The sequence below is a fragment of the Papaver somniferum genome, chromosome 5 (genome assembly GCF_003573695.1).
Source record: "Papaver somniferum cultivar HN1 chromosome 5, ASM357369v1, whole genome shotgun sequence".
In the NCBI taxonomy this organism is placed as follows: domain Eukaryota; kingdom Viridiplantae; phylum Streptophyta; class Magnoliopsida; order Ranunculales; family Papaveraceae; genus Papaver; species Papaver somniferum.
The window spans coordinates 59860393-59866392 of record NC_039362.1 but is presented as its reverse complement, the minus strand read 5'-3'; positions in this window follow the sequence as shown (position 1 = coordinate 59866392).

Below are 6000 nucleotides of genomic sequence, written 5' to 3'. Positions count from 1 at the left end.
AATTCGTTCTATATATTTTCGATATATTTGTTATCTCCAGGTTTCTGCAAATATCGACATGTACACGGATTGAACTTGGAACGGTAATAAGATGTCGACATAGTGATTCAAATATTGCTAAACTTATATATCTTAATGTTCAAGTATTTTTCTTTGATACTCAAGGAAAGATCCTGAAACCTAAATTTCAATATATTTTAGATACTTGTAGTTGCAAGAAATCCTATAACCAACACCCCTTTAACAATTTCTAGATCTAAACTTATTTAACATGAAAATGAAGATAGAGATAATGGAAATGTAAAATAAGACACAAGATTTACGTGGTTCGATCAATGTGGTCTATATCCACGGCTTAGGGTTCATTATGATTGTTGAAATTACATTTGGATTACATTGAGACTCCATTAATGAGTATTTGGAACTCTAGGTTGATGAAGGAAGAAGAAGGAGATAATAATAATAAAAATTATGTTCTCTCTCTCTACCAATGTGTCCTCCCCTTGTGATAATACTTTCTCTCCCCTGCCTTTCTCTTTATATAGATGTTTACATAGTGGATGACAGCTAATATGTAGTGGGGTACAGCTAAGAAAGCCTTTTATTTCGGATCTAGTGTGCGATGTTCTCGCTCCCATATAATATGATAACTTCACATATGATAACTAACCGTGCGATATTTTGCCCCTACACTTTGCCTCTTTTTTCTTGAATATTGCTTGAAGAGCGATCTTTAAGAAAAAATCCGTTGTTGTAGTTGTTGGAGCGAGACGCGTGATGTTGGAGTAGTCTTTGATCTTTGTTGATGAAGGAACTGCGCGAAAGAATACTTTTCTTGAAAAGTACGTACTTGTCTCTATTCTTTTGTGAAGTTCCGAAACATTGAGAAGTAATTAGAAGTATCATCCCGAAGTATACGAAGTATGAAGTATCCTTGAAGAAGTACTAATCCTCGAAATATAAGAAGTATTGTGAATCAACCATGCGAAACTATTGTTACATGTTCTTTGCCTCATGCTATGCTGTAATGCAAATAAGAAATTAAATTAGTATTCAAAATTTCTTTTGTCAAAAAATTTCATTTATGCGCAAGTTCAAGTCGTTTTTGTTTGTTTTGATTTCCTTTGGATGACTTGTTTCGTCTCATTTGATAAATATCTTCCATGAAAATGATCCTAATGAGGTTTGATTTTGCCTATTGTATAGGTCTTATTATGCCTCATACTACTCTCCATGTTAAATATCATGTCATTTGAAGCAAAGCAAATATTCAAGAGAAATTCTAATAAATTGTAATTCTGAAATCTTTGTAATTGTGCGATTGTATCGCGTTTTGTAAACCAAATCAAAAATCTTTTATTTTCTGTAAGTAAAATGTAAGGAAAGTGGTACTTAGATTTTATGCGAGTTGCCGTTGTTGTCAAAGAAGTGAATAAATGCTTCGAAATGTATGAATGAATATCGCGCAGCAAAAAGAAGCGTGAGAAGTGAGACTTGAACCCTTGACCTGTCTCTTGCATATTCTTGCACATTACCAACTGTGCTAACCCTCTCATGCGAAATATCTGTGTGAAATAATCACCAACTCTCTTCTATGCGAAACAATCAAAGACCAACTGTGCGAGAGGTAATTCTGTATGAATTTCGCGTAATAAAAACAAATATGCGAGAGGCAAGAATTGATCCCATGACCTGATCCTTGCGATGTACCATACTGAACCATCTGTGATGATTCTCTTTTGTGCGAAATTTCTATGCGAAGCTGACTTTCTTCTCTTCTTTGCGAAAGAATGAAACCCTTTATACAAAGAAGAAAAGTATGTTCGGGTGCGAATTCGAACATGCGACCTCCAACACTTTTCTTGCCCGCTTTACCAACTGTTCGGGTAGATTAATGCGAAATTGAGGTACAACGTTTTTCTCTTGTTATTTTATTCTCCCTTGGAATTAGAAGAAAATGCAAAATATATATCTACACGAATTCGAATCCGTGACCTATTTGTTTGCTTTCTCAAACTTGAATCATATGTGCGAGTTTCGGTTTGTGATAGGAATCACAGCGACTGCCTCTTATCCTTATCTTCACATATCTTCATCTTTCACGTATTTCTCCCGTAACAGCTCAAGTACGAGAAATTTCTGTCGATCTCATTATTTCTCCCTTCCTTCGTCTCATTGGCAGATTTGCTTCTTTCTCCTGCTATTATTGGATTCTCTAAACTCCAATATCATTTGTCTTCTGGAGATGAAATTTTTCCACATAAACTTCCATTTTTTCCCCAAATTTTGTAGATCCAGTAAGATTTGATGCAGGTAGGATAAAATCCTTTACTCTCTCCCTGTTTCTAGCGCCAAAATGTAGTTGCAGGAAATCCTACAACCAACACCCTTTAACAATTTCTAGATCTAAACTTATTTAACATGAAAATGAAGATAAAGATAATGGAAATGTAAAATAAGAAACAAGATTTACGTGGTTCGATCAATGTGATCTACATCCACGGGTTAGGGTTCACTATGATTGTTGAAATTACATTTGGATTACATTGAGACTCCATTAATGAGTATTTGGAGCTCTAGGTTGATGAAGGAAGAAGAAGGAGATAATAATAATACAAATTCTGTTCTCTCTCTCTACCAATGTGTCCTCCCCTTGTGATAATACTTTCTCTCTCCTGCCTTTCTCTTTATATAGATGTTTACATAGTGGATGACAGCTAATATGTAGTGGGGTACAACTAAGAAAGCCTTTTATTTCGGATCTAGTGTGCGATGTTCTCGCTCCCATATAATATGATAACTTCGCATATGATAACTAACCGTGTGATATTTTTCCCCTACACTTTGCCTCTTTTTTCTTGAATATTGCTTGAAGAGCGATCTTTAAGAAAAAATCCGTTGTTGTAGTTGTTGGAGCGAGACGCGTGATGTTGGAGTAGTCTTTGATCTTTGTTGATGAAGGAACTGCGCGAAAGAATACTTTTCTTGAAAAGTACGTACTTGTCTCTATTCTTTTGTGAAGTTCCGAAACATTGAGAAGTAATTAGAAGTATCATCCCGAAGTATACGAAGTATGAAGTATCCTTGAAGAAGTACTAATCCTCGAAATATAAGAAGTATTGTGAATCAACCATGCGAAACTATTGTTACATGTTCTTTGCCTCATGCTATGCTGTAATGCAAATAAGAAATTAAATTAGTATTCAAAATTTCTTTTGTCAAAAAATTTCATTTATGCGCAAGTTCAAGTCGTTTTTGTTTGTTTTGATTTCCTTTGGATGACTTGTTTCGTCTCATTTGATAAATATCTTCCATGAAAATGATCCTAATGAGGTTTGATTTTGCCTATTGTATAAGTCTTATTATGCCTCCTACTACTCTCCATGTTAAATATCATGTCATTTGAAGCAAAGAAAATATTCAAGAGAAATTCTAATAAATTGTAATTCTGAAATCTTTGTAATTGTGCGATTGTATCGCGTTTTGTAAACCAAATCAAAAATCTTTTATTTTCTGTAAGTAAAATGTAAGGAAAGTGGTACTTAGCTTTTATGCGAGTTGCCGTTGTTGTCAAAGAAGTGAATAAATGCCTCGAAATGTATGAATGAATATCGCGCAGCAAAAAGAAGCGTGAGAAGTGAGACTTGAACCCTTGACCTGTCTCTTACATATTCTTGCACATTACCAACTGTGCTAACCCTATCATGCGAATATCTGTGTGAAATAATCACCAACTCTTTTCTATGCGAAACAATCAAAGACCAACTGTGCGAGAGGTAATTCTGTATGAATTTCACGTAATAAAAACAAATATGCGAGAGGCAAGAATTGATCCCATGACCTGCTCCTTGCGATCTACCATACTGAACCATCTGTGATGATTCTCTTTTGTGAGAAATTTCTATGCGAAGCTGACTTTCTTCTCTTCTTTGCGAAAGAATGAAACCCTTTATACAAAGAAGAAAAGTATGTTCGGGTGCGAATTCGAACATGCGACCTCCAACACTTTTCTTGCCCGCTTTACCAACTGTTCGGGTAGCTTAATGCGAAATTGAGGTACAACGTTTTTCTCTTGTTATTTTATTCTCCTTTGGAATTAGAAGAAAATGCAAAATATGTATCTACGCGAATTCGAACCCGTGACCTATTTGTTTGCTTTATCAAACTTGAATCATATGTGCGATTTTCGGTTTGTGATAGAAATCACAGCGACTGCCTCTTATCCTTATCTTCGCATATCTTCATCTTTCACGTATTTCTCCCGTAACAGCTCAAGTACGAGAAATTTCTGTCGATCTCATTATTTCGCCCTTCCTTTATCTCATTGGCAGATTTGCTTCTTTCTCCTGCTATTATTGGATTCTCTAAACTCCAATATCATTTGTCTTCTGGAGATGAAATTTTTCCACATAAACTTCCATTTTTTCCCCTAAATTTTGTAGATCCAGTAAGATTTGATGCAGGTAGGATAAAATCCTTTACTCTCTCCCTGTTTCTAGTGCCAAAATGTAGTTGCAGGAAATCCTACAACCAACACCCCTTTAACAATTTCTAGATCTAAACTTATTTAACATGAAAATGAAGATAAAGATAATGGAAATGTAAAATAAGACACAAGATTTACGTGGTTCGATCAATGTGATCTACATCCACGGGTTAGGGTTCACTATGATTGTTGAAATTACATTTGGATTACATTCAGACTCCATTAATGAGTATTTGGAGCTCTAGGTTGATGAAGGAAGAAGAAGGAGATAATAATAATACAAATTCTGTTCTCTCTCTCTACCAATGTGTCCTCCCCCTGTGATAATACTTTCTCTCTCTTGCCTTTCTCTTTATATTGGTGTTTACATAGTGGATGACAGCTAATATATAGTGGGGTACATCTAAGAAATCCTTTTATTTCGGATCTAGTGTGTGATGTTCTCGCTCCCATATAATATGATAACTTCGCATGATAACTAACCGTGCGATATTTTGCCCCTACAATATTTGAAAATACATGGCTTACCATATCTCAGAAGTTTGCATATATCTAGTTTTTATATTAGTAAAATATATAAAAGTGTGCTATCTAATATTAGTTGTCAACTAAGAATTATTTCGGTTTATGGGTTGGAATATGTTTGGTATTTGTTAATTTCATAAATAATATTCTTTGCATATCTTTGGGAATTTTACTTGGTAATACCTTGTCTTTTGCCAAGCTTGGTCATAGAACTATAAAGCGTAGAGCTTGTATTCTCATAAATTCATCCCTTGACAGAATGCTTAACCGTTTGTGTAGAAACCAATTCATTGATAAAGGAGAAAGGTAGGCTTAGAAACCTACTATTATAAATAGCAAGCGCCATGTTGTTTACAACGCAAACAACTAAAAATACAAGTCGATCATACATGGAGTTGTATTGGTGAAACTAAACTTGTAAGTTCTACTAATACTAATTTAGATAAAATAGGTAGTTGAAAGACTACGAGATATAATTGGTACTAAGAAACAAGATACAAAAACAATTAAAAGACACTTGGGCAGTCGAATCCACCACTTAACTTTCATTTATCGAAATTATTCTTGTCTTTTCAATGAGTAGCGGTGAAGATGCAAGTCTTTCGCGTATTCAAGGTGATCTAAATATGGATAGTTTAATCACAAATAACGTATTAATACCTAGCATGAGTTTTCTTGTTAAGAGACAACTAATCACATACTCATTAGATTATTTAAACTTGAGTTGAAACTTGAAACTTACAACATTTAAATACTCTAACTACCTAGGATGCATGACATATAATGTGAAAGTTATACACTGAGGCTCAAAGATTAAACCATTCCTTAAGTAATTAAGCACAACAAAAACAAGTTAATAAGCAAGATCATATTTTATTAGATTAAGAGCTTCCATCTATTTATACAAAACTTCCCCCAATTATCAAATCCATGTTTTCAATAAAGTACAATTAGAAAATTAGAGATTAAACAAACTACCACTTACAAGA